The sequence below is a fragment of the Balaenoptera physalus genome, assembly GCF_965194825.1.
Source record: "Balaenoptera physalus genome assembly, chromosome: 19".
NCBI classification, from domain to species: domain Eukaryota; kingdom Metazoa; phylum Chordata; class Mammalia; order Artiodactyla; family Balaenopteridae; genus Balaenoptera; species Balaenoptera physalus.
Genome location: NC_138900.1, coordinates 48803181 through 48828220, shown reverse-complemented (window position 1 = coordinate 48828220; position 25040 = coordinate 48803181). Strand labels below are relative to the sequence as shown.

The 25040-nt window shown below is 50.3% G+C and overlaps 1 protein-coding gene, 1 long non-coding RNA gene and 1 pseudogene across 3 annotated transcripts in view; 1 reads left to right on the top strand and 2 right to left on the bottom strand.

Moving 5' to 3' along the window:
• CBFB (core-binding factor subunit beta) overlaps positions 1–15390 on the bottom strand; it is a 77665-nt gene extending 62275 nt beyond the window's left edge. Inside the window, exon 1 of the mRNA XM_082439678.1 lies at positions 15136–15390. The gene's annotated coding sequence lies outside the window, so the exon portion shown is untranslated. The remainder of the gene's footprint in view (positions 1–15135) is intronic.
• LOC309649570 (large ribosomal subunit protein eL22 pseudogene) lies at positions 642–11672 on the bottom strand (annotated as a pseudogene). The gene has a single exon. The product of its transcript is annotated as a large ribosomal subunit protein eL22 pseudogene (transcript).
• LOC309649586 lies at positions 12067–14448 on the top strand. Its single transcript, XR_014257215.1, has 2 exons — positions 12067–12468; positions 14010–14448. It is a non-coding gene; the product is annotated as an uncharacterized lncRNA (long non-coding RNA).
• Positions 15391–25040: the final 9650 nt, after the last annotated feature.

The following is a 25040-nucleotide window of genomic DNA, read 5'->3' as shown; positions in this document are numbered from 1 at the left end:
CTTAAAATCTCAGCTTGTCAAAAACTCAGTCCAAGTATGGCAAATAGGTGCCAACTCTGATTGACAGTAGCTGGCCTTATTGCAAAGGATTGTGAGGCTACACTTAAGCTCACAGGAATTAGTGCCAAGGGCAGTTGGCAATGTCTGCCTGAATGCAGGATTTGGCAGACTTTCCCACCCCTTTCTAGTCCAATCCAATCTCGTTTTTACGGATATGGAACTGAGCTAGGATGATGGAGTATCCTGGTTTTAGCAGTAAAAGTCCCATGTCCCAGGAAACCACTCAGTCCCTGGCAAACTGGATTGGTTGTTCACCCTGAGGTCCAGTTAGTGACTGATTGCTCAAGGTCAGGGAGAGAGTTTTCAGGAAAATCAAACCTGTAGGCTGGTGGTTTTCACAAACACACTCTTTTTGAATAGCAAACATAGAATCAACTCCTTCTAAGGGCATTCTCCCTGGCCTACACCTAGCCAGTGTGAATGTATGTCTGTACACAAACAGAAAGGGTATACGTAGATATGGATGTCACCAGCCGCTGTTGTTGGGCCTCCAGCTATCCCAGAATCTTTCCCTCAGGTGTCTTTCAATTGCAAGTGACTGAAAACCAATTCAAAAAAACTTAAAGCTAAAAAGTTGTCAGTTTTACTTTAAGTAAACAAATCACAGAGAGGGACTCTTCGTTTCTCCGTTGCTTCTCACTGCTAATTCTCTCAGCCTCTCTTCCATGGCATTCATTTCCTGACAAAGGATGGGAGCAGCCACTTCTCCATCTCCAAAGTCTCCATCTCCCAGATTGGCCCAGTCTGGGTCTCATACTCTCCCCTCTGCCAAAATCACCATTTCCAGGCAGATGTGATGACACTGGCCAACTTATGTCACATGCTCGCCCATTGCGGATTGGGGGCCTGAGATTGGCAGCTTCAGAGAGAAGCTGATGGTTGAAAGAAGGGAAGAGCAGTTTTCCCAAAAGGAGGGAGTGACAGTAGTACATGGTGGGCCCACTGAACAGTTTGTATCAGCTACACCTGGCAAAAGGTGCCATTTTAGTTTCACTGCCTAAAGATTCTGGTGAAACTGAAGGGGGAAACTTCACATCAGCACAAAGTGTGGATACAACCAGCCTTAAAACATCTGCACTTTATGTTGGGAGGTAAGTGAGGCAGCCTCTACCCCAAGTTACCAAGGCAGAACTAAGTCACTCACAAGGAATAGAAGTTTCCATCCATCTGCTGCTTCTCCCTTAAGTCTTTCCAGTTCAACTAAGAAGACCTTTGGGCACGAGGACAACACAGCCATTGTTTAAATGAGAGGAAGATGATGAGTTTGCTCTCAGTCAATATGGACTGTGGTCTGGGGAACAGAGTTTCTGCTGTTGACTTCTATAGCAGGAAAAAAGGATATCCCATGTGATGCCATGCAACACCACCACATTCTGTTTAGGTAGACATTTGTGTAAAACCTTTCATTTCTGTCTCCAAAAGATGATTCACAGGGAAGCACTCTTACTCCACAGTGGGTCCAGGTAGGGCTCACGGACCTGCAGCTGACCTTGGTGTTTGGATTCTAGCAATAATTGTTTCTGGGGCTTCCCTGGTGGCGCAGTGGTTAAGAATCCACCTGCCAATGCAGGGCACACGGGTTCGAGCCCTGGGCCGGGAAGATCCCACATGCCGTGGAGCAACTAAGCCCATGCACCACAACTACTGAGCCTGCAAGCCACAACTACTGAGCCCATGTGCCACAACTACGGAAGCCCATGCGCTTAGAGCCCATGCTCTGCAACAAGAGAAGCCCCCACGATGAGAAGCCTGCGCCCTGCAACGAAGAGTAGCCCCCACTCGCCGCAACAAGAGAAAAGCCAGTGTGCAGCAACAAAGACCCAATGCAGCCAAAAAAAAAAAAAAAAAAAAAAATTGTTTCTGCCTTGGGAAATGTGGAATAAATAAAAGTTGAAATCTCACTAGTGGCCTAGATGCTCAGACAGACATGAACTTCTTGTTGTTGTTGTTCCCAGGTTTTATTCAAGAACTCATACAAAATATTCCAGATAGTTGAATTTTAATCCTCATCTTCCTCCTCTTCTTCATCTCGATTAATCTGGAAGAAACGCAGTTCGTAACTCTCTTTGCTGTTAGCAACTATGCATAACCAATCATGTAGATTATTCTTCTTCAAATATTTTCTGGTGAGATATTTCAAATACCTTTCCGGAGAAGGCACCTCAGACGTTACAGTGCTTCTTTTGATTGTTACAACCCCTCCACCAAGATTCCCAGCTTTTCCATTCACTTTGATTCTCTCCTAAAGAAACTGCTCAAAATTGGCAGCATCCATGATTCCATCTTTTACAGGGTGGATGCAGTCAAGGGTAAACTTCAGCACTAGCTTCTTTTTTTGCCCCCCTTCGCCACAGGCTTTTTCACAGGGGCCATGGCAGCAGCAGAGGCAGAAAGCCCCCATGAACTTTTTTGACAAGGAAAAGGTCATGGTCAAGACAAATCCCTTCCAGGCTCAAGGGGGCAGGACTAGGAGCAGTGGGAGTTCAGAGCAGGACAGAGAACTCTAAGTGTCAGCCTCCCAGGGGTGGGGAATGACGTCCTGAAGGAAAGGGATGGGAAAGTCTGCCAGGCGGACTCAGAACAGCAGCACCACAGACAGCCTTAGGCAACTCCAGGCCACAGGGTAACCCACACTCGCCATTGTCTGGCGTCCAACCGGCCAGGATGACCGGGAAACGAGCCGCAGGCTGAAGGAGGCCATCTCCTCGACTGACTTCTGTATGCCTTTTTGGGTTGTTGCTAATTTTTTTTCACTTATTTTAAAAACTGGATTAAAGGAAATTAATAAAGGAAAATTTCACCTACATCAGGTATATTTAGCTCTGTGCTTCTGTCCAGATGGGTATGTATTGGTCCAGGCACCACCCACTGAAGGAGTTTGCTAAGAGCCAGCTCTAGTAGGGCCCACAGATGGAAGCCTGAGGGTGTCTGTTCATTGCCTAGAAACACCCTCCCAACCCCACAAACCTGGCTGAATTCTCTGAAGCCCTGCTGCTTGGAGCCTTCCTTTCCTAAGGATTCCGTCAGCCCAGGGCCTCCTCTCTCCTACTTTCCCAGTGGGCAGCTGCTCCCACTGATCTTGAATGGGTGGGCAGAGAAAGCACAATACCCCTGAGTAGGGTATTGAGGGAACCCTTAATTGTCTGGCCCAACTGTGAAGTTCTGAACTGGGTGCTTTTATGCCCCTTATGTCAGTTAATTCCCACAACCACCTTCTAAGACAGGCCTCCTTGTCCCTGTCTGACAGATAAGGAAATAGAGGCTCTGAAAAGGTAAATAAGTGACCACAGGACATGGACAAGACCCTGACCCATGAGAGAGAATGAAATGGCTAAGCCTTTGGGGTGTATCCTCTTTGTCCACTCCTCACCATAACCCTGCAAGTTTGTTGTTATTGACCCTATTCTACAGATGAGGAAACTGGGGTTCAGAGGGGCTGGTGCCCTTAACCATTCCGTTCCAAGGCCTCTACCGGAAGAGATGCCAAAAGTCCTGCTTGTCTCCTTAACTGAACTGCGAGCTTGTGGAGAGCTGTGGCTGGGGTCATTCCTCCTGAAGCACCCTACCATGCTCCCAAAGGGGCCCCAACGGGTTGAATGAAGGGGTCCTGCCGTGGGCCTTGAGGCAGGACGTGGCTCTTGCCCTTGATGGCTACACATTCCTGCCCCCTGAGCCCAACTGTTTGTCCCTCCTTGGCTTGGAAGTTCAAGGCCTAGACATCCTGCCACCCAGGTCCAGCAGAAAGGATGGCTTTATACAGATCTGATGTTAGCTGCCACCCACATCTGCCTCTCCTCAAAGTGAGGGTGAAGTCCTTCCAGGTCCCTGAGCCACTGGTGCACTATTTTCTAAAGAAACAGTTTCCCGTCAGTTAGTGAGGAAATAGTGTACCATCTTGAAGCTGAAATAGGATCTGGAGCCACAGATGAATGTTGAGGGGGGTGGGAGAGAAGGAGAATTAGGGGCTGGCACAGAGCCACTAAAGCCTGGCTCTCCCCAGCTTCTAGTTTTTGGATGGAGATGAGCTTAAGTCCAGGATGAGGGTATCATCTGCCTAAATGAGGCAGTTTCCTGAGCCCTAAATAATTTTTTGGAGATATAATTCACATACCATACAATTCACCATTAGGCCCTTAAGAATTTCCCCTCCAGGAGGTTTTCCCGCTTCTTAACTGCCCTGCCACACTCCCTCCATCAGCTCAGCCATCCCAGAGGGAGAGGAAAGCAGAGAGGAGCAAGTTTCCCCAGAATAGCATTTCTTCAGTGTTGGGATCAATAAACGTGTTTGCTTAAAAGGAACCAGATGATTTCATCCTTGTAATTACAAGTTTGACGTTTGCAAATCTTGCCCAGGCTCCAAATGAGCCTCTTTGTCATGGGAGGTGGAGGAGTTTGTCTGGATGGCTGGGGATGGGGACTGAACCTGGTGTGGTGGGAAGAGGGCCAGGCTGGTGTCAGGAGGCCTGGCTGACCATCTGCGAGGGCTGCTGGACTGCTCCCCTTCCTCTCCCCTACTCTCCAAGTTTCTGGAGGGTGATGGGAAACAGACTACACTAGGGAACTGGAGAATGCGGCGCTCTAACCACACCGCCCTCCTGCTTAAACCCCTCCCCCAAGTCTCCGGTTTGCCTATGGCTGAGAGGCAAAGTCCCTCAGCCCAGCGTTCATGATCCCCTGACAGTCATTACTTTCCTTCCCAATCCCATCTCCCATCATTTCTCTCCATGGCACCCTGTAATCCAGCCACACTGGCCTGCCTGCGTTTCCCACATGCCTCCGTGCCTTTGCTCTAACTGTTCCCTCTACCGAGCATGACTTCCTCCCTTTTCTCTGCTGGGAAAACTCATACTTTTTCTTTAAATATGAGTTCAGGGGCCTTTGATTGTCCTCTGCAGAGTGACTGCACCACAATGTCACCTCATTCTCTCCGTTGTGTCCATTCAATATGCCAGGGAGATGGTCAGCACACCTAGGACACAGCAGTACCCTGGGTTCTGGAAGGAGTTGGCTCCCCACTAATTTGTGTTTATTTTACTTCTGTGCAGGCTTCATGTGAGTGTCTCTCACTCCACCCTTACATTTCGTTTTAATTATTTAAAACTTGTGTGTATTTATTGTAGAAAATTTAGGAAATATAGGAAAAGAAGAGAGTCCACCACTTCAAAACAATCTTTGCTAACATTTCAGTATATTTTCTTTGGCCTCTTTCTATCCACATTTCTTCACCCAGCTATGACATTCTATATGTACAGTTTTGAATGTTCCATTATGACCTAACCTTATGGAATAAGTATTTTCCCACATAATCATACAAAACTCCTAATGGCATCTTGGCTGATCCCCTATTGTCGGACATTTATTTAGGTTGTTTCCCATTATTCACTGTTATAAAATAAGGCTTCTGTGAACATCGTGGTGCTTAAGGCTTTTTCTTAAAAATTTTGGATAGTGTTTTTAGGGTCAATTTCCAGAAATAGATCCACTATGTCAAAAGACACAGGCATTTTAAGGTTCCTGATACCTGTAGCCAAATTTCTCTTTGGCACTGCCTCTTCTCTCTTCTTGAGTCTTAAAAATCTGGTCCCTCCTCCCTCCATTTCTCTTCTCACTATCTCAGACACAGGAAATGTTAACCAAGAATAAACCAAGACCTGCAGAGAGAGATCAATGGATCAATAAAGCAGGTTGAATAATTCAACACTCACTTCTGGCTCATTCATCAACTCTTCAGTCCAAATGCATCCTCTTTTACCATCTCTCCTTTTGTCTCTCTGCTGATACCTTGACACCTTGCCCTGTTCTTGGATTCTTTCCCAAATTTGTCAAACTCTAAGCCATCCTTGCAGGCAGGGTTTCCCATCATGCTGTAACATTGCCTTATAAATAGGCAGATACAATTACTAGCCCACGGCCACCTCACCGGCCTGCCTTCCCTCTAGGAACATGAGGAATAATTAATAAAGCAGACAATAGCCCTCTTCCTCTAGATGACACTTCTGAGTGAATGGTCAAGGAGTTCAGCTTCAGACTGTTCCAGCCCTGCCTAACTTCCTCTGTTTAGCTTGCTTCTTTCCCCTTCTCGGCCAAGCAAATTCATACTCCTTCATTAAATGTGGGTTCAGAGGCCTCTGAGAAATCTTTCTCAACTGTGCTGGGCAGAATGACTGCCCCGTAGCATCCCCTCACCAATGCCTGCCCTGGAGACTAAATGCAGCCTCCTCAAAGACACCTCACAGTCTTGGTAGCTTTCCCAGCCCCACCTTATGCTAACTTCATCTTGCTCCCTCCTGCCCAAGGGGAGCTCCCCAGCATGCCTTGCAGCTTGAGTACTGTTGGTGATTAACATGGACACAGAGATGCACCACCCAGATCCCTCTTCAGTGAAGGACTTGTTGCCCCAGCAGCTGGGATGCTCTTATCCCTCTCAGGGATTTCCTGAGCTGCAGAGAGCTACCTGCATGTCACTCTTCCTTCCTGAGCAGCTCACATCCAATGACTGATCAAGATGGGATTGTAAAGGCCCAACAGGGCAATGCTGATGGGTCATAATAGCTCTAAAGCTCCCCGTGGAGTCAGCTGAAGCTGTTGTTGGACCTGCAGTGGAGCTTGGCTTCTCCCTCCACCCAGTTCTGCTTCCTTCCTCTCCCATCAACAGGTTCTGATCCCAAGGGCACTCCTTAAAAAACAGCCTGTAGCAGTTCCCTCATGGCGCAGTGGTTAAAAATCTGCCTTCCAATGCAGGGGACACAGGTTTGAGCCCTGGTCCGGGAAGATCCCACGTGCCGTGGAGCAACAAAGCCTGTGCGCCAAAACTACTGCACTCTAGAGCCCACGAGCCACAACTACTGAGCCCGTGTGCCACAACTACCGAAGCCCGCACGCCTAGAGCCCGTGCTCCGCAACAAGAGAAGCCACCACAATGAGAAGACCACGCACCACAATGAAGAGTAGCCCCTGTTTGCCACTAGAAATAGCCCACATGCAGCAACGAAGACCCAACACAGCCCCCCAAAATAAATAAATAAATAAATTTATTTTAAAAAAACAAAACAAAAAACAGCCTGAAGGTAAAGCTTCCTAGAGAGCTCAGCAGTGACAAAGAGTGATTCCCAAGCAAGCTTCACTCAGTGCCATATCCCTTACTTTACCTGGGCCTGTCCTGAGCTAGATCCTGCCCAGTGAGATGCTGTGGGTAAGCCTTCTTTATAAATACGTTTCAATGTCTTAAGTTTTATTTTTAAAAGCGTTAAAAAACTGTTTTGGAAGAGATATGAGCCATTTGGGGACAACAATGGTTGTCTGATATGAGCTGAGATTCCTCCTTTGTATAACATGCACCCTACATAACATTTGCTTTAGTACAAGCAATTTTCCAAACACTTTCTCACTGGACTCTCCCAAGGTAAGGAGAGAAGGAATGACTGTCCTATTTTGTAGCTCAGAAAATTGAGACTCAGAACAAGTGATTGATTCTTTTAAGGGCATGTGGCCAGGTAGCTCCGGAGATCCCAGTAGAGCAAAGGAGTCCTGAAGTTGAAGAAATTCAGTCCTTTCAACCTTTGTCAGAGCAACCTGATGTCAGAGAGCTTTAGTGACTTGCCTGAGCACCCAGAGCTAGCTGGTTCCTCAGATTTCTAATAAAAAAATTGAGGACAGAGACATCTACTCATACCTGTCAGGATTGTTTTGGCTTCAAGTGACAAAAACCCAATTAAAACTAACTTCCACAAAAAAAGGGAATGTATCAGCTCATTTAATTGAAAATTCTTGGTTCAGGCATGGCTGGATCCAGGTGTTCAAGCACTGAAACCAGAAATCTGTCTCTGTCTCTCTCTCTGTCTCTATCTGTCTGTCTGTCTGTCTCTCTCTCTCTCTCGGTCTCTTTGTTCTGTTTTAGCTTCATTCACATGCTGACTCACCTTCAAGAGGTAAGGACTACTCTTTCCTGATATTCCCACAAAAATCTTGGGATTGACTTTAATAGGCCAAATTTGGGTTACGTGCTCATCCCTGAAGTGCGGACACTGTGAATCTCTGTGGACAGGGTGATGTCATAGGAAAAGGAAAGGATGTACTGGGCAGCCAAAAACATCTGTACAAAGTGTCTGACACAAAGTTATAAGCTCTCAAAGAATGGTGGCTATGACAATCTTTAAGGTCCTTTCTAGCTCTGAAATTCTAGGATTTGTACAACTTCATACTTTGATAAATATCCAGCTGTAAATGTTGGCCATCAAGGGAAGAACTGGATAACAACTTGAGTCCATACAAGGTCCGGTCAAAATACCATAAAATGAGGGGGCTTCCTTGGCCATCCAGTGGTTAAGACTCCATGCTTCCACTGCAGGGGGCGTCGGTTCGATCCCCGTTCAGGGAGCTAAGATTCCACATGCCTCACAGTGCGTCCGAAAAAAACCCCCTCAAAAACAAAAAACATAAAATGAGCTAAGAAGGGCCTGGAAAAGGAAGCTGGCTTAACAAGGCTGGGGAGTTAATGATCTCCTACAGCAGAGGATAGCTGCCTGTGGTGTGCCTCCTTTTGTAGCTGAGCCAGAGACAGTGGCAGTGCCAGGGTCAAAGTGTCCCTGGAAGGGATTCCCTGTGGCTCTGGGGTCTGCTACATCCATAGCCCCTTCAAAGGATTCTGCTTCACATGATCTGGCTGGTCTGGTGGCCAGACCAGTTCTGGGAGCTGAAGGTAAACATGGACAGTCTGGAGGGGAGGATGGAGCTGCAAAGACTGTCCAGTGTGGATACTTTGGGTTAGATGGTAACCAAGAGATCCCATCAGAGCCTTCTCTGAGGCATGGGTGGTGTACTTGTGCGTGTAGGTGGCAAGTTCAGAGGAGGTAGGGCATGGAGCTCAGGTAACATCCTGTGGCTCATTTACACTGTAAACCAGGTAAATGGTGCTCCCTGGAGGTGTGTCCTGCAACAGTTTTTCTGGCTTCCATAATACCTGGAAGTGGGAGGGAGGTCTGTGCCACCAGAATAATGAGGTCCACATCCAGACTGTTTCCCTGCTGCCTTGGTCCCACTACCAAGAGTTGTTTGGATATGGTTCCATCCTCCCTCTTCAGAAAATTATTCTTTTCCCAGATATGCTGAGTATTATAGATGTATTGGTCACCTAGAAGGCAGGCAAGGTCAGAATTCCTCCTGGCAGAGAGGATCAGAGAGCCCCACTGAGTGTCTGAGATCACACAGCAGAAGGAACAGTTGTATTCAAACCCAAGTCCCCTGTCCATCAGCAGCCTTTCCTAGCACTGTAGAATCCCATGATTCAGGAGCAAAAAACTCATGGTGCTGTCCCCACCAGATGATGAGAGCCCCAGCAACAGGGCCAGCGTTTTGGAGTCTTGGGTCTGGGGTCTTTGGAAGGCCCTGGAAGCTACCAGTCCTTCCCTCTGGCCAGAAGAGCTGCTCCTTAGGCAAGAGACATGAATCAGCACCAGGAGCCTCTGTCAGCTTTTGATGAATTTTCCCGCCACTAGTGCTAATTTCCTGAAAGGCTTTTCTTCCACCTTCAGGCTCCCCTTCAAAAGGGTCCTTGCTCCTTCACAGTAGAAGATACGTAATGATCTCCCAGTGACTCCTTGGTGAAGCCACAGGCATGCTCCTCCATAGCACCTATGGCTGAACAGGCTGGGAGTAGACAGGAGTCCTGGACCATAGCTGGAAGGGCCTGGGGCTGGAGCAGTGTCCTACCCCAGAGATTGCTCCCAGTGCACTGAAGAGTACAAACCAGGCCTAGATAGGCAAGTGGCTTGCTTGAGGACACACACAGAGGAACAGGCCCAGACAGGAACACACAGCTCCCAAACTCTGCCTAAAAGAGATATGTTGACCTCTGCTCCGTGAAGCCACCTGCTCTCAGCCTCTGAGTTCCTTCAGGGCTCCCATGGACCTTCCTCCCCTTCTGGTTTGCTCCACAGACAAATAGGCCCAAACTCAACCCCTCGTGGCCATGGAGCTATCATTGCAACGATAGAGGGTCAGTGGCAGGAGGCTACAGTACTATCTTGATCAGCTTATGTGGGGGGGGCGTGGAGGGGGGAGCTTCCTCAGCAACACCTGGCCCTGCCTGTGCCCTCACCTTGGACTGGACTCCCTCTTGGGGCTTTTCCTGGTCCCAGTTGGTTGGGGCAGAGATACCCCAGGCCCTGGGGAGGGTTCACATGAGTTCCCAGGCTGGGCTGGGTGGGAGAGCTCTGAGCCAGGGGCCCACCTGTGGATGGGGGAGAGGGGATGTTGAGAGTTGACCTCGCCCACCTGCTTTATGAAATTGTTTGCTCTGTTCCATGTCCAGAACTCGCTGTCCAGTTCTGCACCACCCTCCCCCGGCCTCCCCACTTCTACCCTCTCCTCCTCCAGTTGCTCTGTACTCTGCAACCTCCTTCTGGAAGATAAGCCTGACCAGGACATGTCCTTCCCATGGCTCGCCAGTACCTCAGGGTAGAGGCCGTGCTCTCTCCCAGGCTTACAGGACTGGTCCTCCAGCTCTGGGCCTGGTTCCTCTTTTAGCCTTTCCGTGAGGGCCAAAATGACGCAGAACTGTTGGGATGGAACAGGCTAATTCCTGCCTCCAGGCCTGTCCTTCTGCTGTGCCTCTGACGTAGCTCCCCCTCCCCCTCCATCCCCTCCAGTCTTTCCTACTGGTCCTTTCAGGTGCTCCTCCTGGAAGCCCTCCTGACACCCCAACCCAACCCAAGATAGGTCATCTCTGTGCTCCCACAGCCTTTCCAGATGACCCTTTCTATCATGCCCCCAAGGGTCTCAGCAGTCAGACAACTGGGATGAGAAACAGGTCCCTGCCCACTGCCCCCTTCTGAGTGCCTACGTACTGCCCTTCTCCAGCCTGGACAGCCCCCGGCACTGCCCTGGCTCTCTGTCCATTTGCTTGTCTGGGCGTGTGTGCACCTACTTCTGTTTCTTTCCTCCACTCCCTGGCTTTCTTGGCAGATTGTTCCACGGTCTCTTTCACCTGTCTCCGTACCTTTCCTCATGCTTTAATTCAATGCGCTGTCATCTCATTCCACAAAGGACCCAAGGTGCTATCTGTGTCGTTGTCTCCCTTCCTCACTCAGTCCCCATGCCCCAATTTCTCAGTCTTCCCCCCTGCCACACACACAGCTAATGAGCTTGGTACGGAGAAAGGGGAATTCTCACTCCCTTAGAAGTGATCCCTTCTCCCTCACAGGAAGTCTGGCCCACCAGGGCCTGAGTGAGGTTCTAGGGCACAAGGCAGGCCCCCAGCCCTTCCCTACCAAGGCCAGACCTGAGTTGGGGGGGCACAGGGAAAAAGCCACCCTGAACCCCACACTACTGCATCCAGGACTGGTCAAGGGACTCAGCACCTCTAACCCAGCCCCTTGTGGCACAGGTGGGGGAAACAGAAGTATCCTGCAATAGATCTCTTTGGTGAACCCCATTTGTGAACCTTCCTGCCGAACCCTTCCCCACCCTTCCTCAGCCTCATCCAGAGTGTGTCCTGGGCTTAGGCCCACCTTGTCCCTCAGTACAGGGCCCCAGTGTGTCCAGCTTGGGCCGAAAAGGAGTCAGTTGGGGGAAGGGGAAGGCTTGAAGTGGTAGTGCCTGCCCCTTTCCTTCACCTGAAGCCTCCCTGGACCGCAGAGTTTCCATTAGCTTGGGATCCCAGCCAAGCCCCTGGAGCTTCTGCCCACAGCCTGAGGGCTCCTGGAGGGCAAGACTGATCCCTCTTGGGTCTCCCAAAGCCTACAGGTGGGTGAGGCAGGTTGTGCATGGCAGGGACCCAGCGGAGGAAGTCTATGCATGCATCAGTGAAAGAGGCCTGTGGCCCCGCACTGCCCACCCACCCTTCTGCCCACCTCCTCTTGCATGGGAGCTTTAATCAAGCACAAGCCAAGACTTTCCAAAGCCAGGTCCTGCTAAGGCCTCCAACAGGGAACTGCTCTGGGCTAGGCCAGCCTAGGCCAGAGCTTTGGAGGTCCCGAAGTCAAAGGACCTTGAGGCTGTAAGAGGGCCTCCCCGAACCCCTCGGCCCCACCCCCGCCCGCCGCTGCGCCGCTGCAGCCCGCCTGCCTGGCGATTGAAGAAGGCAGGCGCCGGGGCGCAGGCCGTCGGGGGTGCAGGAGCCCTCACAGGGAGGGAGGCCCCATTCCGCTCACCCCCACCACCCAGCGGTGGCGAGTTGCAGCTCCCGGCGCCCTCGCGTCCGCCCTGGCTCTGGCCCCACGCCAGGCGCCTGGATCCATCACTGCAGTTGGCTGGAGGCCGGACGGCGCGTCCCCCGGGGCTCCCAGGCGGCTGGCGCTGTCTGCCGGGCAGGGAAGGCGGCGGCGGCGCTGCGGGGCTGCGGTCAGCGCGGGCACAGCCAAGGGGCTGCGTCTCCCGCACTGATTGGCCCTTCCCCACCCGCCACGGCCAGTAATTGCTGCTTCGGTGGGTGGGGATCTCGGGGTGTTGGAGGAGAGGAAGGGGCGAGCTGAGCCGCGGGGGCCCGCAGGAGACGCGTGTGCGCGCCCGGTTCCTAGGCCAGCTTTGCAGCGGTGAGCCTCCGTGCTCATAGTGGACCGGGCGAGCCGAGGTGAACTTGGAGAAAAGCCACAGAAGTGCCCTGGGGTCTTCACCAAGATCTAGTCAGTTCTGAGAACCGCTCCCTGCGGGGTGGGGTCTGGCAGGGGATTTAGGAAGGACTCTGGGTGGCCATCAGGGGATCCCAGCGAAGGCATGAAGACAGGGTGGAGACAGGGCAGCGGGTAGCCCTCTCCAACCCCCTCATCCAGGAGTGCCATCCGCGAGGAGCAGACGGGAAGAGAGGTACCCTCCGGGGCGGATGGGGAGGGTATGAGGCAGGGACTATGGGAGGCAGGGGCCCAGCTCACCATCCAGGCTGCCTACCGGAGTTCTTGCAGGCTTGAATTCCTAGAGAAGGTCCTAGGGTTCCCCAAAGTCCTTTATGATCCTCGCAGCTGCTGCAGCCTGACTGAGCCCTGGCTTCCGCTCAGCTGCTCTCCCTCTAATTTGGGGAAGAATAGCTTCTGGGTGGCTGTTTGGAGAAGCTCCCTTCCCCAGACCTGTGTGAGAAAGCCTGAGGAGGGGAGAACTGAGGGACCCTCAGAAGCAGGTCTGGACCAGCGTGGATCCTCAGGGCAGAATGTCCCCTGTAGGCACTGGGGTGAATCAAGCCCAGCTAGACCACAGCCAGGTGATGAAGTGATGAAGTGGCACTGCGGTGCCACTCTGGGAAATGGCCTGATGGAAGAGACCCCAGGCTAGGGGTGATGTCATCTGCAGGGGTGGGGAGAATTGCACCCATGAGATGCAAAAGTGGGGACCACTGGCCATGGCTGGGCAGGCTGAAGGGGCCCAGAGAGGGCAGAAGCTGGGAGGGAGTCAGGAGTTCTGAGTTGGAGTCCTAGACCTAGAGCCAGTGCCGTCCTGTCTCTGGGCATGCTTGTTCTGGTCTGTGCAACGGGCACCAGGGGTCCCAGAAGGGATCTAGTGTTGTTATAGTGGTTCTGCTGGTGTAACAACCAGAAAGGGCCTCCCTCTGCTGCTGGGCTAGCAGTGTGGGAGAGGGGGACTGTGTGGTTCCCAGGGCCCCAATTATCTGCACTGATAGCTCTTAGCCTTTCTCTGCTGCCCAAATTGGGGGGAACAACCATATCTGGGACCCCCATCCTGTCCCTTGGGCACCTCATACTTCATGTGTCCAAAACTTGCTCCAGCCACTCCCTATCTGGGTGTTGTCCCTTACCCATAGCATCCACCTAGCCCCAGGGGCCTTCCCTCTATCCTCTGGTCATCTGTATGCTGCAGCTGCCCCTGTCCTGTCCACTTGGCCTCCTGCATCACTCTGCAGCCATCCTCTACACCTCTATTTCAGAAACAGCCCCCATTAGATATGTCACCCCCCCACCCCAAGCTGGTCTCCAAGCCTCTGCTTGTGCTTCTTTTTAACCCAGTTCCAGCAGACTGAGCCAACTCTAAATGCACATCTGATTGTGTCACTCCCCTGCTTAAAATCTTTCCCTGCTTGGGACTTCCCTGGTGATGCAGTGGTTAAGAATCCGCCTGCCAATGCAGGGGAGACGGGTTCGAGCCCTGGTCCAAGAAGATCCCACATGCCACGGAGCAACTAAGCCCGTGCGCTACAACTACTGAGCCTGCGCTCTAGAGCCCGTGTGCCACAGCTACTGAAGCCCGTGCGCCTAGAACCCGTGCTCCGCAGAAAGAGAAGACACCACAACGAGAAGCCCGCGCACTGAAACGAAGAGTAGCCCCCGCACACAGCAACGAAGACCCAATGCAGCCAAAAATAAATAAATAAATACAAGACTTGACCTTTAAAAAACAAATCTTTCCCTGCTCTCCAGTGCATTTTCAATAAAGTTGCTTAACTTCTCTGGGCCTCACTTTCTTCATCTATAGAGTGGAGAAGACTTCTCTTTTTGCAGAGGGCAGAAAGGGAGTACTCTTCTTTTTGGATTGTTGAGGTAATTAAACAAATGAATACACCTAAGGTGCTTAGAAGAGTGACTGGCACATGGAATGTGCTCCAGGGTTCGAGCATTATTATTGTGGCCCACAAGGCCTTGTGTGATGTGGTCCCTGCTCACTGCCCAGCCACATGTCCCTCACAGGGCACCTGACCTTACACCCACACTACAGGAACACTCCAGGTCAGCAGTACCCCAGGAGTCAGGGGCAAAGCCCAGTCTCTAACACAGGCCTGACTCCCAGGCCTGGTGGGTGGCCCCAACCCTGCGCAGAGGGCCGATGGGGGGCTCTGTTTCAGGCATAGAGCTCTGGGGGAACGTGGAGGGGCAGGAGGTGCTGGGTGATCTTTCTGGCCCACCACATCCATAGTGTTAGCATTGCCCTTCCTGGGCTGGCTTGGTTTTCTCATCAGTGCTCCCTGAATGTAATGGACATCCTTGGCTGTGCGGGGCGGTACCCGTGGCAGGGGTGAGGGCAGGTCTGTGGACCGGAATGTTCTTGCACATGCAAATCTTCAGACGTATCTGTGCAGAACCCGTAGGCCATGCGGGCCTGCGTCCCTGTTTTGGTCTATCTGGGTACTGCACTCACCAGTCCCGAGATGCACATGGCCCCTGATGACTGGCCAAACAAGGTCACCCAGCCTGGGTCTCCGCCGAAGGCTGCGATGTTCTTCGGCACCCAGCGCAGAGCTGCAACCTGGTCCAGCCGCGCTCAATTCCTGCGGGCCTGGCTATCGCCTGTGCTGAGCGCGCGGGGCTCACGATCAGGGTCCGGAGCCCCGACGCTTGGGTGCTGGGGGCTCCCGCCTCTCCCCCTGTGTCCCTCAGAGACTGGGTCTTACCACCGCATCTCCTTCCTTATAACTGGGCGCCGCCCCATTGAGGCGGTAGCAAGCACCTGTCTGCTCCAACAAGCATTAGACCATGCCCCTGTCACGCCCCTCACGCGGATACGCCCCATAGGCCGTGCCCCTTTCCTTCCGCCCAATCCTCTCCTCCCCCCTCCCTGAGCCCAAGTCCAGAGGAGGCCCCACCCCTGGTCCCCGGCTCGGGTTCCCGGCCCCGCCCACCTAAGGAAGGACACCGAGGACACCGAGGCTGTGGCGCAGAAGCACTAGCACCGCTTTCTCCCGGGCCGCCAATTTGGAGCCATCACACGTGGAAGCGGAGCCCACGAGGAAGGCGTGTCCTGGAAACCAGACCATCGCCTGGGCGAGAAGGGCTGAGGCCTGAGCGGGACAGTGGGGAGCCTGAGTGGGATGGTGCGTGGTTGAAGGCTGAGTACTCACAGGCAGCAGAGGGTCCCCGAGCGCTCCTACTGGCGCGCACACATTCAGGTGCAGACAGTCCTCACTGAAATGCAGCCACTTGTAGTTTTTGTGTGTGTTGAAGTACATGGAGGTGATCTGCCCCCAGGCACGATGTGAGTTGGGGCCCAGCGCTGAGAGAATAGTGGGGAGAGTGGTTTCAACCCAGGTTCTGCAGTGAGGGACCAGAACCCAAAGCAAAATCCAGGCAATATGTGTGTATGTGTGTGCGTGTGTGTATCTGTGTCCTAGCAGCCTTCACTAACGTTAGGTCCAGGGATGGGAGGCAGGTTGGCACCCCCTGCCTGTGCCTTGCCTTATGGGTCTGCCTGGGAAGCGGTTCCCTGCTCCTGCTGGAGACGTGTTGGTGCTGTCAAGCCATAAACCTGGGTGCCCTGGGCACCTCCTTTCCTTCATGCCCTGTCCTCCACTCAGTCTCTGTTCTGCCTCACAAACAACTTTCGAATAGGCCCCCTCTGTCCATCTCAGGGCTGCTGCCCTGTGAAGGCCACCGCCACTCTGGCCAGGACTCTGCCCCTGCCTCTTCCTCTCCCCTCCAGCTCATCCTGCACACGCCGGCCAGAGAGACTGACAGACAACACAAATCTGACCACGTCATTCCCCTCCTTATTACCTTCCCTGGCTCCTCCTGCCCTCATTCACCCACACTGACCTAGGCCCTCCTTTCCATCTAGTCATCTCCTTCCCAGCCATTCTTTGTTCCAAATACACATGACCCCTTGCCTCTCACCTGCAAGCCCCTGTACTTCTGTTCTGTCTACCAAATGCCTTCTCCTCTGCCCAGCAAACTCCTACTCACATTTAAGGTCCAGCTTAAGTGGTGCCCCCTCTGCTGGGCACTTTCCCCTCTGTGCTTCCCAAAGCTCTATCCACCATTGACTACAATACTGGGTTGGAGTTATTTTGATTGGTTGTTTTTACTGCCAAAGGGCAGGGATGTAGGTGTATTCATCTGATTCCTGGCACTTGGCCCTGTGCCTTGCACTGTGTGGACGTCTGGTATACTCATGGAGCTTGGGCTATTGGTCCACCTTGCCTTTTCTCCCTGCTGGCCCAGCCCTGAGGGTGGCTATTCTTATAACAGCTGGGGCTGGGCCCATTTGACTGAATGCAGGAATCCCTGTCTACCTATTCCTCTGTTCCTTTCTCTTGTCCCAGCCTGTCTTCAGTGCGTGTATGTGTGTGTGTACGTAGGTGTAATTCATTCCCACCTCCCTAACTAGAGCATCACCTGCTCCCTTTCAGTCCTTCCCAACAGCACTTCAACATACCTTGGTCCAAACCTATCCTCTACCAGCCACCTTCCCCAGCAACTATGCTATCTCTCTCTTCCCCTCAAGGCCAAATGTTTCAACAAGTTGTCTTTCCCTCCACCCCCACCAGCCTCTCCAAGGTCACCAGCAGGCAGCTTGTCTCTGTCTCTACAGATTGTCTTTGGCCTTCCTTGCTTGACTTCTCGGCAGCAGCTAATGTTGTTGTTAGGATGCTGTCCAATAAATCACATGCAGCATCCCAGCAGGAAAGCCAGGCCTCTTACAGCCTAGAACAGGGGTTATAAGCATTTGAGGCATCTGTCCCCAACCCGCCACCAAAGCCATTTTCGTCAAGGTCACCAGTGACTTCCATCTTGCTACATCTCTCTCTTCATCTTACTTGCCCTGGTAGCCCCTCTATGTGGTTGCCCACACTCTCCTTGAACAGCTTTCCTTCCCTAGGCTTCTGTAATCCCACTCTCCTGATTTTTCTGCCACCTCACTGGTGACTCCTCCTCTTCTTCCTGGCCTAAGCGGGAGAGTGCCCCAGGCCTCAACCCTCATTTCTCTTTTCATGCTGATTATTCTTTCCAGAGCTGCTGTCCTTCAGGCCTAGGGCTTCACACTGTTAACCTGCTGATGACCAGTCTCCTTCCAGCTCCATTTATCCAGACTACCTACCCCACATCTCTACATGGATATCTATTAGATATGTCAAACTTAACATGCCCCCAAATGAACTCTTGTTTTGCCCAAACCTGCTCTTGCCCTAGTCTTCTCCATTTCAGTAAATTGTACCTCTATTCCCCTTGCTGCTCTGCCCTGAAACTAGTTATTATCCTTGATTATTCTTCTTCCCTCGTGGCTCACATCCAATTCTCTAGCAAATCCTGTCAATTTTACCTTCAAAATAAATCTGGAGCCTGACCACTCCCACCACCTCCACTGTAACTACTCTGGTCAAAGCCACCATCCCTGTAACAGCTTCCTCTCTCCCTGTTCCCCCCTTAATTGCCACCCCACAGTCTGTTCTAAGCCATCCACAAATTCTTACACCTAACACTCTGTGTTCCAAACAGCCAATGTCTGACAGCTCATGGCCAATGTTCCAACAACTGACACCCAGATTTCTATGCAAGGGACACCCCAATCTCTAAACCCCTGATCCTCGGGGTCCTAACAATGGTTATTCCATGTTCTGTCCCCTGATCCATGGAGTTCCAAATAACAGTCACACAATGTTCAGAATGCCTTGGCTTCTCTTAGTGATGGCCAGTGTTTTAACAACCAACATGCCAGTGTTCTAGTAACAGTCAATCATGTTCTAACAGTGGACATCGTGTTTTTAACAACTAGACACCCAGTGTGGTAGTTGTAGTTTTTTATATCACCTGACACCCAGGTTCTCACAGTAGACATTTTTCTAAAGCCAATACTTTATCCAACTGATGCTGAACATTGTTAATGTTCACCACAGAATGTTCTGGACAGTGGGTTACTCAATGGTCTATGTAAACAGTAAATACACTTGTTCTTGGTAAACTGCCAAGCCCAGTGCGTCAAAGGGCAGCCATTGTCCCAACATGCTCATGTGATTCAGGGCTTGAGCCCAGCTAGAGGTTGCACTGAGACCCTGGGACATCAAAACTGAAACTGAGCCCATGCCCTCCCCATTTTGGCCTCCTTCTGCAGGGAAGGGCTGGTGGTGCCACGTGGGCTTGTTCTTAGGTTCAAGCACCAAGGAAGAGGGAAGAGCTCAGGGTTCATTCTGTGTGTGTGTGTGTGTGTGTACTGCTCCTCACACATATTTAGGGAAACTCAGCTCCCCAGCAGGTCCTGGGGGCACAGTCAGTATGCACCTCCTCCTTGCCTGGAGCTCTCCCATGAGAGAATCAAGAACAGCATTATCAGTGCCTTAAACACCATCTGGACCAGCCACTTCATAATATAGGTTTGGAAACTGAGGCCCAGAATGGTCGCCAGGACTGCCTGTGGCGACACAGAGCACTCTTTTCAGTGAGTTGTTCAAACCCCGGCCCAGAGGCAAGCATAGGTTCACCGCCTTCCTCAGGGTCTGCCCACCTCCCAGCTGACAGTCCTCTGGCTCTTACACCGGGGCATAGGTGGTAGCATCTCTGATTCCTTCCCAGGGCTCTGGGGGTTCTGGGGCAGTGAACCTGCAGGCACCCACAGGAGGTCTGTAGAAGGGAACTCCTAGGAAGGCATTGATGGGTGTCTTCCCCACGTGTATCTGCTTTCTTGGAGGGTCCCATATTTGGTAACCACTAGAGGCTCCTTGGTGTGCAAGGCACCTAGGAAGAGAGAAGAAAGGTCACCCTGGACACTGAAAACACCTTGGCCCATCTGCCACGGGCACCAGCACCAGCTTGAAGCTTTTCACAATTGTGTATTTGTCTACTTTTTCTGTGTTCCTCTTAGTATTTTTCTCTATCATTATTTGATTTAAGATTTCAAAGCTATGTTGGTAGATGCGTAAAAGTTCATGTCTGTTATATGAATACTTTTCTGTTGGTCATTTAATGTATCATTTAATGTCAATAAATGTGTCATTTATTTTGATTTCTGTTTGTCTGATATTGGTATGACTATATATCTTTCTTGTTGCTAACATTTGCCTGGCATTTTTTTGGGAAGAAATCACACACATATATGCATTCTCACACATATATCCACACTCGCATTAATACTTACATGTACATGCAAATTTATACACACATGGGTATATATGAGCACAGATCATTTACAAAAAAAAAATGGGGAAACACAAGAGTTAAATGCGTGCCCAGGGCTTCCCTGGTGGCGCAGTGGTTAAGAATCCGTCTGCCAATGCAAGAGACATGGGTTCGAGCCCTGGCCCGGGAAGATCCCACATGCCGTGGAGCAACTAAGCCCGCGCGCCACAACTACTGAGCCTGCGCTCTAGAGCCCACAAGCCACAACTACTGAGCCCATGTGCCACAACTACTGAAGCCCGAGCGCCTAGAGCCCATGCTCCGCAACAAGAGAAGCCATGACAATGAGAAGCCTGCGCACCTCAACAAAGGGTAGCCCCCACTCACTGCAACTAGAGAAAGCCCGCGCACAGCAACAAAGACCCAACACAGCCAAAAATAAAGTTAAAAATTAATTAATTAGTTAATCTTTTAAAAATGTGTGCCCACATGCACATAAGTATAGTTATATATAGGTTACAATGTATCCATATGCAGCATACATTCACATCTGTACACTACAAGCATACCTACACCATAGCTAGCTCTTGCAATGGATACAAACTACACCAAGTTGAATTTAGACTCTGCCAATGGACACCTCTTCTTCTACGCCCTCACCGTGCCTCGCTCCTGTTGCCGAGGGTCGCTGAGACCTCACACGTGTTGCCCCTTCCTGAAGCACCCCTGTCCTTTCTTTCTCCTCCTCCCCGTTTATCAAAACTGAATTTTTTGGGAATTCACTGGTGGTCCAGTGGTTAGGACTCTGCACTCTCACTGCTGAGGGCTCGGGTTCAATCCCTGGTCGGGGAACTAAGATCCCACAAGCCACATGGCAAAAAAAAAACCCAACCAAACCTGAATTTTTCTGTGCCCTGGTCCCCTGGAGGCTCACTCTGCAAAGTGACAGAAGGCAAATCTGATCTAAATATTATTGAACTTGATTGTGCATGAGAATCATCTGGGGGAATCACTGGGAAATTCAGATTCTTAGGTCCCCCTTACACCCTCTGAAAGAGAATCTCAGGTTGCATCAGGAAATTAGATTTACAACTCTCTCTAGGAGACTTTGATGCAACTGCTTTTTGGAATAGCATTTGGTATTGGTGTGGTAAGAACACACCCTCACACCCCAGCTGCAGGTGGCCAAAAATATCTCTCTGCTCACATCCCCAGGTCTCTCCTGGTCTTACATAAGCAATATCCAGGCACAAAGAATTGGCTGTAATGGTGGCCCTTCAGGCATGGAGGCAGGTCAGTGGCAGCAAGGGGCCATCTCAAATCTCCTCTGTGTATGTAGCCCTTTGCAATTTACGAAGCCCTTTCACATGGTCCTCTCACATAGGCTTCTCATTTGCCCTGGGAGGAGTGGGGAGAGGCTTGGAGGCCCAGAGATGATCAGTGACCAGCCTGAGGTCTCATAGGACAGAGCCAGGAGGCCAAGGTCTATCATATTACCCAGATTTGCCCTGAATTCTGGGTCCACTTATTGAATAGCCAACAACTGTGACTGACTGAGCCTTTATTATAGCTTGGCACTGTGCCAAACACTTCTATGCTATTTTACCTCATCCTCCTAAAAAATTTATAAGGTAACTGTTACTATTTTCCCACTACACAAATGTGGAAATGGAAGTTCAAAGGGTTATATAACTTGCCCAAAGTGACACAGAGTGTCTCACATCAGAGTTCTGCTCTAAACAGTAGTGTTTTACTGCCCTCACCCCACCCACTGGGGGCACCTAAGCATGTGACAGAGTGCTCTACACCCGTGAACAGGAGTTGAGGTGGAGTGGTCTCCATCCCAGCTCTGCTACCCAGAGGCAATATGTAAGCACTTATGAAAACAATATTCCACATTTTTAGTAGTCATAAAATGTTAATTAAAACCAGGAGTCACAATTTCCACCTAATAAATTACAAATGATGGCACCCATTTGTGGCAAAGATACAATGAAAGGGACATTCACATATACTGTTAGTGGAGGATAAATTGATACACCACCTCAAGAAAATAATTTGGCAAAACATATAAGAGCCATAAAATGTTCACATAGTTTCTGACTATTTTCATAAGGGGTCCCACCCTTATGAAAATAGTCAGAAACGCATTAAAAGAAAGACTTTTATGAACCATAGTCATATATGCTATCGTGAGTACGGGAAGCATTATTTGTATCTGGGGACCAGGCAACGTAAATATAACTATAAACTTAAGTTATAAACTGTTTATGGTATGATTTTAAGTGAAAAAAAGCAGAGTATAAAATTGTATACATGCTAATATCACAGCCATATACAAATATGCAATAAAAAAACTAAGAGAAAATGTGCCAAAATGCTAAAAGCGGTTTTAGCGAAGTTTCCCTCAAGTTAAAAAAATTTTTAATGCGGGGACTTCCCTGGTGGTCCAGCAGTTAAAACTCCGCTTCCACTGCAGGGGGCACAGGTTCGATCCCTGGTCGGGGAACTAAGATCATGCATGCCGCGTGATGTGGCCAAAAAAAAAATTTTTTTTAATGCATTAATATGGGCAAAACTTATTTATGATAGAGGTCAGAACAGTGGTTACTTTGAGGGTATTGACTGGGAAGGGGCATGTCGGGTGCTGGAAATGTTCTAGATCTTGATCTGGTTGGTGGTTACATGATGGTTTTACACACCACACACACACACATACACATACACTAATATATATATACTAACATAATACGAATTTTATATAATATTAATTTTATAAAGAATATAAATATAAAATCATAAATTATAAACATATAAAATTATGTAAATTATAAGATACATTTTATAAAAATGTAAATATAAATGTCCACACTCCCAGCTCTCTACCACCCATCCGCCCAGACCTCTAAATGTCCCTGCCCTGCTGCCCCCAGGAGAGGTTGAGTTGTTGGCCTGTCCCTGTGTCCCTCATATCCCTCTTGCCCAACGCCCTCAGGAAGGGGTGGGGGCTTACCCAGGGCTGTCTGTACCATCAGGCAGAGGGTAAGGCTCAGGCACAGAATCCGACTCATGCTCCAGCTGGCTGGCACCTGCCACAAGCAATCATGATGTGGGAGTCCAGAACTGGGTGATGGTGGTCAGGGAAGAAAGCCTCTCTGGAGAAGATCCAGTCTTCGTGGTGAAGGACGAGGAGTTAGTCAGGGAAAGGGGAAGGCCCATTTGAAGTCTGGAGCTGCAGGAACAGGTGCAGAGGGTCGTTTCATCTTCATTCAAAGGTAAGACTGTTCACAGTGGGGCAACAGCTCTCTCCAAAGAAAATCTCTCACCTAACTCTTCCCCCTTCACACTCTCTTTTTCAAGCCTTGAATGGCTGAGGGGTCCAGGAATTGTGGAAATGGTTCTTAGACCATTTTCTACAAAATTCTCATGTGCTGATATGGCTTGGGGACCTTTATATCCACTGCATCCTGGAGTCTTGGTTGACACATCAGTGTCCCTGTCTGTTACACCCTCCCTGTTGGCAAAGTAGGAGCCTTCATCCTCTGATGGAAGGCGTATGAATAATGCAGCCTTTCCTAAGGTCATTGAACAACACGGAGCAAGAGGCTTAAAATTGCCCCATCCTTTGACCAAGAAATTTGGTCTGGGAGACCGTCCAAAATACACAAAAAATTGTTTACATCATCATGTGTCCTATAGCCTTGTTGACAACAGCCTCACCCCAACATGACCGAAGGGGATGGGTGAAGAAAGATGTTACATCTACAGAATATAATATATGCTACATGGTCAGTATTACCATGTTCCACAAGACTCTAGAGCAGCGGATGGCTTAGTGCAGTGGTTCTGAGCCAGAATACTGGGTTTGAATGCCAGCACTGCCACTTACAAGCTGCATGACTCTTAACTTCTCTGGACTTCAGTTTCTCCATCTGTAAACTCTGCATTATAATAGTACTTATCTCAAGGGATTGTAGTGAGGGTTAAATGCGTTAATGTAGGTAAAGCACTTGAAATAGGGAAAACCCGTTGTGTCAGCTGTCTTCTTCAGTATTTGGGAAAAGGCGGATGTGGTTTAATAACTTGAAAAAGGCAGAATTTGAAATTGTATCTTGAATATGACCATATTAGCCATGGAAAGTGCACACCAAAATACTCCAAAGATGTCTAAAGTAATAGTCAGGAAGGATTGAGGCCAAAATGGTGTCTGTGGTTGTCTCTGAGTTGCAGTCATCAGTGACCTTGATTTTTTTTTCTTCTTTTTCCTTCAACTTTTCTGTATTTTCTATATTTTCTTTAACCAACATTAGTGGAGAGTTCACCATCATTGTGGAGTTTAAAGAGTCAGGTATGGGCGGACAGGGAAGGCAGGAGTAGGGAAGTAGGGGTTACCAGCAGTTTCATCTGACCTGGACCACGTTTCTCTTTCTTCACTCTGCTGGCCTCCCCTGTGGGCTATGTGTAGCCACATCAATAGGAGTATGGAGCCTAGTCTGAGGGAGGTGACAGAGCCACTTTTTTCTGCTGCCCAGACAAGGTTGGTTTATCTGTATGCACTAAGCATGTCACTCAAAACAAAGGCCAAGCTGGGGGTGGAGGACAATGGAAGTGGGTGGTGGAGAAGGCAGACAAGACTGTGAGCCCACCTGCCAGGCCTGGGGGCCAGTCACATGTAGACTCCCCAGCCCAGCTGTGGAGCAACTTGGCCAGCTCTGTGTGGGCCTTAAGGACTGGTCCTGCCAACAACTGACCCCACTCCTGCCACCTCTCCCTGCAGAAGAAACCACCTTTCACCTGGTCCATACGGGTGGCAGTCGTGCCAGGCCAGGCTCCTCAGTGGAGCGCCTAGGACTCATGTGGGTCCCATCCAATGCTCATATGGGGCACAGGGAATGTTGAACAGGTAGCTGGGTCAGCCAGGTGGCCCTGGGACAACACTATCTTAGGGGTAAGAACATGAGATTCTGATATGTAATACCAGGTGACTCTTCTCCTGAGTCACCTGGCATCCTGTTTTTATGTGGAGACTGAGGCTCCATCTGGTTCACGATTGGGCTTTACACACACACAGACATGTGTGACAAGTGGGGTGGGGTGTCCTTAGAGGCCAGACCACAGGGTGGAGCCTGTGCTTGGAGCTGGCTCCACAGGTGGGTCAGGGGTGAAGGCAGACAGCATGGTTCTGGGCCCACCAGTGGCTGCAAGCACAGGAGCCTACCT